Source organism: Salvelinus fontinalis, chromosome 15 (assembly GCF_029448725.1).
Source record: "Salvelinus fontinalis isolate EN_2023a chromosome 15, ASM2944872v1, whole genome shotgun sequence".
In the NCBI taxonomy this organism is placed as follows: domain Eukaryota; kingdom Metazoa; phylum Chordata; class Actinopteri; order Salmoniformes; family Salmonidae; genus Salvelinus; species Salvelinus fontinalis.
The window spans coordinates 17,608,920-17,622,990 of record NC_074679.1 but is presented as its reverse complement, the minus strand read 5'-3'; the positions used below and the strand labels follow the sequence as shown (position 1 = coordinate 17,622,990).

General features: G+C 37.7%; 1 long non-coding RNA gene across 1 annotated transcript; it reads left to right on the top strand.

The window, feature by feature from the left end:
- Window positions 1-626: 626 nt before the first annotated feature.
- Window positions 627-2,355, top strand: LOC129812142 (uncharacterized). The gene is made up of 2 exons (XR_008752991.1): window positions 627-886; window positions 1,417-2,355. It is a non-coding gene; the product is annotated as an uncharacterized LOC129812142 (long non-coding RNA).
- Window positions 2,356-14,071: the final 11,716 nt, after the last annotated feature.

The following is a 14,071-nucleotide window of genomic DNA, read 5'->3' as shown; positions in this document are numbered from 1 at the left end:
CGGCTGTCACAATCTCCGTACAATCAGCACTAACACCTCGGGATGTAGCTCTCAACAGTGTAAACAGTGTGAACATGTAAAGGCCAAATTAATTGTCATTGTGGTAGATAGTTTATATTTACCACAAGAGGTCACTATAAGACCTGTTTTTGTGTAATACATTTATTTGACATTTATCATCAGGATATAACATAATAGCCAATATTTTGAACATCATAAACTACCTATAGGCCTAGTGTAGAAAATGCCCCCATTATGTTCAGGGAGGACAACCGGTGATTAACTCTGAGGAGAGATCATAATAGTATCAAGCTCTTCAAATTATAAACTTGTGAATTAAAAGGCATATTCACTGACCTTGATATATAGGCCAAAAAAAGACAGTGATTAAAAACACAAAGGCTATGATTTGAATTGCTGACAGTAAATCAAAGACGCTGTAAAGCACGTGTCAAACTCATTCCAGGATGGGGCCGAGTATCTGCAGTTCGCTCCGCCCTTGTACTTGATTGATGAAATAATGTCGCTACACTAATTAGTAAGGCACTCCCCTCACCTGGTTGTCTATGTCTTAATTGAAAGGCCAGGACCAAGTTTTAGAAACCATGTTTTATGGGAGGCTTATGGTAAATTGTAGGTTTCCATTGGAGGGGCAAGATAGACAGATGGTTTTGGGGACGAGCCCTGTTGACCTGACGTCGCAATCGGTCGAGGTATAAAATCCCCTGGATTTACACTCTAATCATTTACATTGAGAGTGGAAAAAAGCCAAAGACAGACCGGTTACGCTACTCACCTAATTGAGGCTAAGAAAGAACCCGACAAAATGACTAAAATGGTGATCACTTACATTGGCTTCCTTCTCCTTGCCATGCAGTTATCACAAGTAAGAATTTCTTCTGAAATTATTTGCAATGGTTGATTTGTGAAATATACCCACTTTATTTAATTACACTGATGTTAGGCCTACCCAACATTCTGGGGAATAGGCTAGGCATTTCGAAAGGTTAAATAGCATAGGCTATTCCATATAGTTTACAAATAGATGCGTTCTCAGTGACACGCTAATGATGATGTGGAATATTGGCTTCAGGTGTTTTCCAGTCTGACTAGAATGCCAGAATGTTTAATCTAAAGTGCCTTTAATAATTTGAGACGAGCACAATGTGAAACAGTAATGCCTCCAGATACTGAATCCCAGATATAAAGTTAACTTATGGGAAAACTGCCTGTTTCATAAGGTGATGGCACTTAATTGTAATGTCTCAATTAAATATTGGCTGCCATAGGGTTAACTTCACACGTTTTTGCTCTTTTTTAAATTGGTCGGACGAAAGTGAGATTTAAGTTGGGGAATGTATTTTTTCTATATGTGTAGTTTGTTGCCACTGATGCGCCCCTATGCTCATGTTTTAGGTCTTTTCACAAAACATTAGGCGTAGGCCTACAACAAGGTCCCCGGCGACGACTCTGAACACTACCAAAGTTGAAGGCGGCGCGCGTTCCAATATGACCAAGGTACCCGATGTTGTCACTACCACCAACATCACCATCCCCAAAGGAGCCTGCACGTCCTTGCAGTCCAGTGCGTTCACGCTGCTCATTCTCATGGTAGCGGGCTTGCTCCTACAGGGCTGCTTATAGAGGGTTCATCTGCACTAAACGCACTGCCACGAATAACATCGGCGGCACACTTTTGTATGTTCTCGAAAGGCAGTGTACCTAAACAGAGTGAACACGTGGAGGAGAACACCTTTCTACTGATGGGAATTATTTGGATCACACCTCCCGCACCATTTCAACCCAGTGTAGGCAGGCTTACTGGCCCTATGGTGTGGTCCCCTCAATGGCGGCAGGCCATGATGAGGATGTACTAAACTCTGCTCTTTGACTCTGTTGGTTCCTGTGTCCAGACAGCAGGCTGTCGTTTTGTAACTTCTGAAGCTAAATGTTGGCTGTGCCTGGGAAATCAACTGCATATAATGAAATGTTGTTTGAGATGCAGTCTGTAATTAATGTAACCTATATTTGTCTTATCTCTGGCACTTGAGTCCTAGCTCCAACCTGGGCTTGAACTAGTGACCCTCTGAACACAACTGCATCCCACTGTTAACCAGCTAAGCACGTTACACTTGCTATTTCTACTCCTGATACTGCACTGTATACTTTGTCAAAGGCTTGATGTACTCTTGTGATTTGTAGAATAGCTACATTTTATAGTTTAAGTTCTCGGCTTTTGATTTTAACTTAAGCGGTGATGTAATATGCTTAGATTTATTATGTATTGCCAGATTTAATAAAGCTATGACATGTACAATTAATATTCAATGTTGTACAATAAAATGAATAACCTTACTACTTTACTGTCAAGTGGATATCCTTATTTTAGCATGGTGTAGAAATAAGACTTGAACTTTTTTCCATAAACTAAAATAACTAGTTTTGTTCTTTGGCTGGCTGTGAGTAGAGATACTTGTGGCTGATGGCTCAATCTTTATTTTCATGACACTGTGACCGTAGGCTTACTTAAAGGCTGCTACGCAACATGGCCAAAAGTATGTAGACAAACCTTCAAATTGGTGGATTTGGCTAGTTCAGCCACAGTGCATGCAGTCATACTAAAACAACTTGGCAGCAGAATGACCTGTACTGAAGAGCTCAGTGACTTTGAATGTGGCACTGTCTTTGGATACCACCTTGCCGATAAGTCTTATTTGCTGCCCTGATTAAGTGCTGTTATGGTGGCAACCAAACCTCTAGAAGCAACAATGGCTCAGTGTTATGGCACACAGAATGGGACAGCCAGGTGCTGTAGCGTGTGGAAATCGTTTGTCAGTTTCACTAGGGTTCCAGATTCCTGGAAGTAACGTCGGCACGAATTGTTCAGGCGCTTCATGAAATGGGTTTCCATGGCTGAGTAGCCCCACACGACCCTAAGATAACCATGCTCAATGCCAAGCGTCGGCAGGACTGGTGTAAAACCTGCCGTCAACGAACTGTGGAAAGGCGTTGTCAGGAGTTTAGAATGAGCCCCTTCAAGTGTAGGGAGAATTTAACGCTACAGCATACAATGATATGTGCTTTCAACTAACATTTGGGGGAAGGCCCTTTCCTGTTTCAGCAAGACCAGGTTTGATTATCGGTGTAGAGGAACTTGACTGACCTCAACCCCATCAAACACCTTTGGGATAAATTGGAATGCTGACTAATTGCCCAACAGTGCCCGACCTCACTAATGCTCTTGTGGCTGAATGGAAGCAAGTCCCCAACATCTAGTGGAGGCTGTTTATAGCAGGAAAGGGAAACAACTCGATGCCCATTTTTTAAATGAGATGTTCGACAAGCAGTTGTCCACATACCATGTAATGTATCTTGGTCAATATTTTTTTACTAGACCTTTAGGAAGTGCTGCTTCCATGATGTGAGACATGGTTCTTTGATATGAAGCAATCACATATTATAAAACAAACTCTTTAATCCCATCCCTCAGCCACACTCAGCCCATCCCACCTATCACCGTAGACCACCCTCGTTTGGTTTCCATGTGCCGTATTTTTCAATTGTGCTGTGATGTTTAGCATATTTTTTACCTTTCTAATTGTATAGTATCCACAGATTGTGAGCTAAAGATAAACCTTTCCTACGAGTGTAAAATTATTGACTATGGTTTTCCAAATTACCCAACACTGCTATTTCTAAGGTTAACGAATGTAATATGATTTTTTTTTAACCATTCCTGAACCTGTGACCAGAAACAAGCTACATAGGGGCAATACCAGAATAGATATTTTTTCATAAAGAATTTTTTGATTCATTAGTTTGAGTTTAACCATAACATTTGTTTTTATATTTGTTCTACCTTTTCTGGAGGATATAACTGAAATTGTAACCAGCTTTGTATGGCTTGTTTAAGAAAGGGCGATACATTAAACAATTTAATTTTCAATTATTCGGGAAACGAGAAGTAATCTGTATAAAGGCCATTTTTAAAGAAAGGTTCAGCCTTAATCTACTGGAGAACCATTTTGGCTTTAAGTATAATTGCATGAGTGAAGCTTTTAGTGGGAGGTTTAAAGCATTAATATTTAATTTTAGCCCCCCAAACACATTCAATATATAAATAGGCAAGTTTAATTTTGTCTGGCTTAGGATTCCAAATAAAATGTTTTTTTTGCTCATATGATTAAAAAAGGAGTCGTCTGGAGTAGGCAGCACCATTAGTAAGTAAACTGTTATAGGACGAAAGAGTTCATAAATGTGATTCTTTCCCCCATCAATAGACAAGTATTCACCTCCATGGTTGCAGAATTATATCAATTTCTGCAAACTTCCTATTGAAATTGACTACGGTAAGTTCATTAATATTTTTTGAGATTTGAATACCAAGTATGTCTACTTTAACACCCATTTTATTAGTAAACGTTGTCTTTTAACGAACCAATACGTAATACGTACTCTTCTCATAATTAGGTTTTAGTCCAGAAAGGTTAGAAAAGTGATCAAGATCTTCCATGAGACTGTGCAGGGATCCAGTTTGAGGACTTAAGAAAACTTGAGTCATCGGCATACATTGACATTTGTTTTATCCCCTGGATTTCTAACCCCTTAATGTTTTTGTTGGATCAAATTTTAATGGCCAGCATTTCAATGGCCATAATAAATAGATATGGAGACAACAGACAACCTTGTTTTACTCCTTTTAAAAGCTCAATACTTTCTGATTTAAAATCTCAATACTTTCTGAGAAGTAACCATTATATACTATTTTACATCTGGGGTTTCTGTACATAACTTTAACCCATTTGTATAAGAGATTCAACAAAATGAAAGTAATCCAGGCATTTATATATAAATTCTAGTTGTACTTTATCAAATGCCTTTTCAAAATCTGCTATGAAGACCAGGCCTGGTATCTTTGATGTTTCATAAAGTTCAATTGTTTCAAGTAATTGTTGAATATTACAGTTGAAGTTGGAAGTTTACATACACTTAGGTTGGAGTCATTAAAACTCGTTTTTTCAACCACTCCACAAATTTCTTGTTAACAAACTATAGTTTTGGCAAGTCGGTTAGGACATCGACATTGTGCATGACACAAGTAATTTTTCAAAAAATTGTTCAGACAGATTATTTCACTTAATTCATTGTATCACAATTCCATTGGGTCAGAAGATTACATACAATAAGTTGGCTGTGCCTTTAAACAGCTTTGAAAATTCCAGAAAATGATGTCGTGGCTTTAGATGCTTCTGATAGGCGAATTTGAGTCAATTTGAGTCAAAGAGGTGTACCTATGAATGTATTTCAAGGCCTACCTTCAAACTCAGTGCCTCTTTGCTTGACACCATGGGAAAATCAAAAGAAATCAGCCAAGGCCTCAGCATTTTTTTTGTAGACCTCCAATTTCCAAATGCCTGAAGGTACCACGTTCATCTGTACAAACAATAGTATGCAAGTATAAACACCATGGGACCACGCAGCCGTCATACCGCTCAGGAAGGAGACGGGTTCAGTCTCCTAGAGATTAATGTACTTTGGTGCGAAAAGTGCAAATCAATCCCAGAACAACAGCAAAGGACCTTGTGAAGATGCTGGAGGAAACAGGTACAAAAGTATCTATATCCACAGTAAAACGAGTCCTATATCGACATAACCTGAAAGGCCGCTCAGCAAGGAAGAAGACACTGCTCCAAAACCGCCATAAAAAAGCCAGAATACGGTTTTCAACTGCACATGGGGACAAAGATTGTACCTTTTGGAGAAATGTCCTCTGGTCTGATAAAACAAAAATAGAACTGTTTGGCCATATTGACCATCATTATGTTTGGAGGAAAAAGGGCGAGGCTTGCAAGCCGAAGAACACCATCCCAACCGTGAAGCACGGGGGTGGCAGCATCATGTTGTGGAGGTGTTTTGCTGCAGGAGGGACTGGTGCACTTCACAAAATAGATGGCATCATGAGACAGGAAAAGTATGTGGATATCTTGAAGCAACATCTCAAGACGTCAGTCAGGAAGTTTAAGCTTGGTTGCAAATGGGTCTTCCAAATGGACAATGACCCCAAACATACTTCCAAAGTTGTGGCAAAATGACTTAAGGACAACAAAGTCAAGGTATTGGAGTGGCCATCACAAAGCTCTGACCTCAACCCCATAGAACATTTGTGGGCAGAACTGAAAAAGTGTGTCAAAGCGAGGCCTACAAACCTGACTGAGTTACACCAGCTCTGTCAGGAGGAAGGGGCCAAAATTCACCCATTTTATTGTGGGACGCTTGTGGAAGGTTATCTGAAACGTTTGACCCAAGTTAAACCATTCTAAGGAAATGCTACCAAATACTAATTGAGTGTATGTAAACTTCTGACCCACTGGGAATGTGATGAAAGAAATAAAAGCTGAAATAAATCATTCTCGCTACTATTATTCTGACATTTCACATTCTTAAAATAAAGTGTTGATGCTAACTGACGTAAAACAGGGAATATTTAGTAGGATTAAATATCAGGAATTGTGGAAAACTGAGTTTAAATGTATTTTGCTAAGGTGTATGTCTGTATCTCCAATATATTGTCCGTGTAAAAAATGTGTCTGATCAGGATGAACAATATCTGGTAAAACCACTTTTATTCTATGTGCTATGCATTTTGCCAGGATTTTCACATCACAATATAAGAGGCTTCCAGTTTTTTAAAATGGACTGGATCTTTATACTACTACCTGGGTAATGTTTTAGTAGTAATGAAATCAGACCTTGATGAATACCTGAAAGTCTGCTATTTTTGTAGGTGTAATTAAAACATGCCAATAATGGATCTTTGAGTACATAAAAAAAAGTTATTGCCTCGAAGTTCCTCTTCTATGAGTTGGCCTTCACACAGGTCTTTCTGTAAAGTTGTTAATTTTACATTATTATTATTAAGTAAGGAAAGAAAGAAATCGTTACTGTTAACATCATTCTGTGGATATGGAGGAGACTAAAAAGAAAACATGTTTAATATTTTGCTTCCTCTTTCAAAATATGATTTGAATCATGGATGACTATTTGCAAAGCATTTCAGCATATTTTTGGTAGCATTTCTCTGTTAAATTCAAGAAACATTTTGTGCATTTTTCACAATTTTCCATCCAATTCGCTTTCTTTTTGTATTACATTACACTTGATATCTCCTTAAGTGTTTGAGGGTGATTGTTTGTAGTGTGATTTCCTTTATGATCCATTGAGGTACTTAAACCCGTATTATCTCTCACCATAATAATAGATTAATTTGTTGCATGTGAGCTCAATAGATTATTATATATATTTTCAAAGAAGTGTGGATCCTCATTATTTGGCCCATATAGATGAATTAGCCAGATCTGTTTTTGGTCCAATAACATATTTAAAATAATCCATCTTCCTTAGGATCTGTTTGCACAGTTTTCACAATCGGTTCACATTTTTTGTTAATTAGTATAATCACCCTTTTGAGTTTTTTTGCCCATGACAAAAATATATTTCTCCCTCCCAGTCCTTTTTCCACCCAACCTCATCTTTATTTGTAGAGTGAGTTTCCTGTAAACAATAGATATTATATTATTTCTCTTTTAGCCAGGTAACAATTTCATTTTTTATGATCTGCTAAGCCATTAGAATTGTAACTGGCTATAGTTATTTCCCCATTTACCATAATGATACCCAAGGTTCAATTATACTTAACACAACCAATGTTTGGAAACTTACCTTTACAAAGCACCATGATGATTAATTGTCCATATAGCTGTACCATAATATTTGCACTGTTAAGCATACCGTAGCTGCAACTTTGTAAACCTCCAATTGTCCTAATATTCCACCCACTAAAACCTCCATATTTTGGTCTGTTGTCAGGAAGACCATCTCCCTGACTCATAACGCATAGGCAAGAGGGAAATATGGGCAGTCCAATGAAAACATAATTCAATACTTCACTAACACATTCAAAGCCCCATAAGTCTATTGCATATCTATGAGAGTGCTTTTAAAGGGAACTAACCAAATAACATGGAAAACCTTTAAATATTAACAATAGATCATATTAATAGAAATATTAACAGCACAATATTATAAATTCATGCTCATATTTAGAAAGTCCTAGCAAGGCTATAAATAAGCATGTCAGCACAGCCTGCTCAGTTCATTGGATCCAATTGTTTGAAAAAAATACATACAAATTGAAGAGAAAATGACCTAAGATATCTATCTATCTATCTATCTATCTATCTATCTATCTATCTATCTATCTATCTATCTATCTATCTATCTATCTATCTATCTATCTATCTATCTATCAGTACCAGTACCAGTACCAGTACCAGTACCAGTCAACAGTTTGGACACACCTACTCATTCAAGGGTTTTTGTTAATTTGTACTATTTTTGTATAATAATAGTGAAGACATCAAAACTATGAAATAACACATGTGGAATCATGTAGTAACCAAAAGTGTTAAACAAATCAAAATCTATATTTTATATTTGATATTCTTCGTACTATTCCCTTTGCCTTGATGACAGCTTTGCACACACTTGGCGTTCTCTCAACCAGCTTCATGAGGTATTCACCTGGAATGCATTTAAATTAAGAGGTGTGCGTTGTTAGAAGTTAATTTGTGGAATTTCTTTCCTTAATGTGTTTGAGCCAATTAGTTGTGTTGTGACAAGGTAGGGGTGGTATACTGAAGATAGCCCTATTTGGAAACAGACCAAGTTAATATTAGGGCAAGAACAGCTCAAATAAGCAAAGAGAAATGACAGTCCATCATTACTTTCACTTCACTAGGGTAGGGGGCACTATTTTCATCTCCGGATGAAAAGCGTGCCCATTTTCATCTCCGGATGAAAAGCGTGCCCAAAGTAAACTGCCTGCTACTCAGGCCCTCAGGCCCAGAAGCTAGGTTATGCATATAATTGGTAGATTTGGATAGAAAACTCTAAAGTTTCCAAAACTGTTAAAATAATCTCTGTGAGTATAACAGAACTGATTTGGCAGGCGAATACCTGAGAAAAATCCATCCAGGAAGTGGGATTTTTTTATGTTGTAGTTTTCTATTGAATGCCATTACAGTATCCATTGACTAAGGACTCAAATTACACTTCCTATGGCTTCCACTAGATGTCAACAGTTTTTAGAAATTGTTTCAGGCTTGTATTCTGAAAAATGAGAGGGTAAGACCACTCTGAATGAGTGGACCCTACAGTGTCCCAGAGGCTTTTAATGCTAGCGACCGAGAGCACGCCTTTCTTGTTTACCTTTTCTATTGACAACGTTATTGTCAGGTTGAAATATTATCGATTATTTAGGCTAAAAACAACCTGAGGATTGATTATAAACATCGTTTGACATGTTTCTATGAACTTTACGTATACTATTTGGATCTTTCGTCTGCCTGTTGTGACTGCGCTTGAGCCTGTGGATTACTGAACAAAACGTGCGAACAAAACAGAGGTTTTTGGATATAAAGAGGAACTTTATTGAACAAAACAAACATTTATTGAGTAAATGGCAGTATTGTGAGTGCAATTATATGAAGATCATCAAAGGTAAGTGACTAATTTTATCTCTATTTCTGACTTTTGTAACTCCTCTACTTGGCTGGTAACTGACTTTTGTAACTCCTCTACTTGGCTGGTAACTGTTTGTAATGACTTGTCTGCTGGGCGCTGTTCTCAGATAATCGCATGGTATGCTTTCACCGTAAAGACTTTTTGAAATCTGACACTGTGGTTGGATTAACAAGAAGTTCATCTTTAAACCGATGTATAACACTTGTATGTTTTATGAATTTTTATAATAAGTATTTCTGTTTTGGAATTTGGCGCTCTGCAATTTCACTGGATGTTGGCCAGGTGGGATGCTAGCGTACCACAGACCCTAGTGAGGTTTTAATACATGAAGGTCAGTCAATACTGAAAATTTCAAGAACAGCCCCCAGCCGCGGCATATTGGCCACACCCCACACCCCATCGGGCCTCACCGCTTAAACATATAATATACCTCTCGCTTAGAGAAGTGCTTCATAAGCCAGTTATTGTATTGGTTCTATCATTAACTTTAATCAGTTTATCCCTGTGTTAACCAGCCCGACACACACTAACAACCCTGTTACACACCGGCAAATGAATTGGGTATTGTATCGGAACAATGTCCTTTACATTTTTGATAGGGATTTTTTTTCTCAAATGTAGAAGGATAATGACACCAATTATTTTAGAAACGTATAGGCCTACTCCAATAGAAAACATAGGCAGGTTTTACATTATGTAGTCCTTTATCCTAGCCATTGGCGATTTTAGCATGTAAATCTTGGTGTAGCAAAAAAAATGTGGGATGCATGCCAGCAAAGCCACTACACAACACTAAACAATACATTAATTGCACTATAACGGTGACAAACGGTGCCCACAAACTGTTAGGGCCTACATAAAGCTGTACCAACAGCAGTCCCAACACCTTACCACTGCTACACCTGGCTTTCAGCTGAGCCTTGTCTGGCAGTGAAACAGTTCATTCAGCCTCATTTACTGCCTTTAAAAAAAACATAGCTGATATGGCAGACTTGTTTAAAGAAATTTGTTTTCTACTGACAAATGAGATGGCATATAAGGTGACAAACTGTGGCATATAAGGGGAGGATAAGAGGCAATCTGTAATTAAGACATTAATGAGCAAGCGACGATGAACGTAGTCAGTATAACTATTTGTTCAGCACTTTTGAAATGTACAGCGACAGAATTCAGAACATGGGCCATTTTTATAGTGTACTACCTGTCAGAACCGTAGGATAAATAAAGGAGTCATATAAACAGGCAATGGAAGTTCTTACAATATTTGATGATTACATTTCTCTAAAACAGGTTATAGGCTATATGTGCACCTCCAAGTTAGAACAGTAGGCTAAATTAAGAAGTGAAAATAGACCAAATTACTAGGGTGAGGCACATTGAATGCCGTTTGGGTCCTTGCGTGTCAGAAAAGATACATGTCATATAACACTTTGGCGCGTTAAATAAGCTTTTTAATTTGACACGTCAAATAACACAGTTCTATTATAGAATGTGTGTGCTGAATTTGCACGTGCAAACCAAGCGCCACCACTACTATCAGTAGCACTGTCAAAGTTGTACAAAACAGTAGCCAAACAAGCAGACACCGCGCCATGAACGAGCTTTTAAGTCGTAATATACCCGTACCTCTACAATTAGGACATATCCTAATTGAAAATCAATTGTATCTACCTGTTCATCATCTTGAGATTACGTTTCATGAACACTGACCTTTTCCTCCATTGACTGATAGTTGTTTTAATCCTTATTTATTCCCCTTATAAATTATTCTTCATACTTCTGCACTTTACATCAAGTAATTCGGCTTTCATTGTTTTATTATCATACCGTAGCCTCTCTGTAGTGTCTTTTAGGGAGTCCACGGTAGTTTTTAATATCTTATTTTCAGCTTGTATTTCTTCCATTTTATTACTGTAATCGATTCCTGTTTTGAAGGCCTCAACCTCCCCCAGTAGCCCAGGTAATAGATCCAGCTTTTTGAACTGCTCACTCATGCTCGTAAGCACTGCTCTATCTTCTGGAGACATAGTTATTAAAACGTCCCCCTCCATTGTTACATTTAGAATTTTAGACAGCGGCTTCCCTTCAGTTTCGCTCGAGGAAAGGTCTTCTCTTGTTCGCTTTGATGTATGTATCTGATTCTTTTTCGAGTATATCAAAATACGGATCAATAAATAAAGGTTCTCTATATTATCCAAAATGTTTGTTTTGCAGTTATCATCTAATTCTCAATTTTAGTATTATTTATCTAATTGATCAATTAAATTGTAAATGTGGTTGGGTACGCTACATCATTCAATGATTACGGTATTGTACAAGGTAAACACAGGAGTAGTCTATAGTCTACAATAATAATGTAATTGAATGTGCTATAATTTAATTGATGAATACAATTGTAAATGGGGATGGGTAGGCTACTTCATTCAGTTAATACTGAATGTATTGCTATCTCTGGGAGTATGTTAATGACGGATTGAACTATGGAAATGTCAAACTAATTTCTAAATCTTTCTTTTAGTCAAGATGTGATGAGCAACCAAACATCTTAACTGCAGCTGCTCAACCCACCACCCTCACTGTTCTCCGGCTATAAGTAACCACATCCTCTTCTCCTGTTCAAAATGGTGGTGGCATGTTGCGTGTTATCTTGAATACCAGGCAGATGTTTGAGTACAGAAAAAAATGGTGTAAACTTAACAGGCTAAACTTGTTGAGTACACTCTTTGAGAAAGGGGTTCCAACAGGGTTCTTTGGCTGTCACCAAAAGATAACTTTATAGAAGGTAGAAGGTAGAGGTCTTTTTGGTTCCATGTAGAACCCTCCGTGGAATGGAGCCCAAAAGGGTTCTACCTAGACACAGAAGGGGTTCTACCTGGAACCAAAAACGGTTATCAGCAGAAGAACTGGAACCAAAAAGGGTTATCAGCAGAAGAATCCTGGTAGTTTGTAGATAGCACCTTTTTATCTGAGTGTAGGCCTATATTGCACTGGTGTTTCTGTGGTTTTCTGTAAAAAATCTAATTCATTGGTGGTGGTGAGCTAAGATAATCAGAAATACTATGAAACATCCCCACTTTTAGCACACATTTGCCATCAGGCAAAGTAACCTTTTATGTGTGCTGAGGCATTTGGGCAGTGCAAAATTGGCCCCGCATCCAGGTTAGGGCTTGGCTGGTATAGATCGTCATTGTAAATAAGAATTTGTTCTTAACTAACTTGCCTAATTAAATAAAGTTCAATAAAAAAAAATAAAAAAAACATGCAAACAAAAGATAACGTGTCTAACTTGCATCGTTATGCAATTATTCGGAGACTAGATACAAATAGCTAATCCTGGCTACCAATGTTCCAGCATTAATTTATTGAGGCAAGCAGATCAGAGATGTCAAGGTGGTACTCAAGCATATGCCATGTGTACATGTGACACACACACATGTATGGTCATATTTTTTATGTTTTATTTTGTTTATTTTGCCTCCCAGGTATTTGCATTTAATGTATGTATATAATTACTGCTGCTAGAGGAGCTGTGACGTCAATGGAGTGCGTTAGTGACAGTTCGTCTTCATTATGGAGAGTGACTAGATCTGAAAACTAACGTTTCTCCCTCATCATTTTACCCTATTAATTCAAGTATGTAATGTGCAAAAGTGCAATATGACTCAAAATATTGAGGTAACATGGTTAATTACATAGTCCATGAGTTTGATGACGTTTGAAGGGAGTTTTAACAGAGTGAAAAACTGGTTGGCATTTCCTCCATTGTAAGTAATGGAGTTAGGCTAGGTTGCTAATGGTTTACATGTAAGAGAAGGAATTAAGATGTTTAACTTTCTGTACTTTTATTTTACAAAATTTGAGATCCAATTTGTTTTATTTTCTATGAACAAAGGCTCAGTTTACTTAAGGTAATATATGTAAATATGTGATGTCACGATAAAATGTGTTAATATTTGTACGAAAATGGTGTTTAACAGTTTGATAGCTTGACTCTAACCAAATTTAGCTTGGCTAAGCGCTAGTTAGTTCTAGCCTAGTTGGTTTTAGTCAATGTCAGCTTACATGTTAGTGGTTAATAATGTAATGATTGTACCAATGTTTCGCATAGGCGTCCAGTAATTGAGTTCTTTTTTTCTCAAAATTGACACAGTATGGTGAGAGATATATAATGTGAATGTGTAGATGTATGGTGACTCCAGGTTTGGATGAACGGACCAACGGGACAGCCATGGGCAAGTCCCTTGACGTGTAACCAGGAATGGTGGAAAGACAACCTAAAGGTAATTATCTTTGCACACAAAAGCAGCGTCCAGGCCTCCAGAGTATTCACTTTATTTCCTGCTGTTTACTGAGTTAAACAATGCAATTGTATATACAGTTATTACCTGTACTGTAGTATAAAAAATGTGTGATTGACTTCGTTTTTTTCTATTTTTGTATAACGTACTTTGAGATCACTGATACTCCACCTGATGTGGTGGAAGTTGTC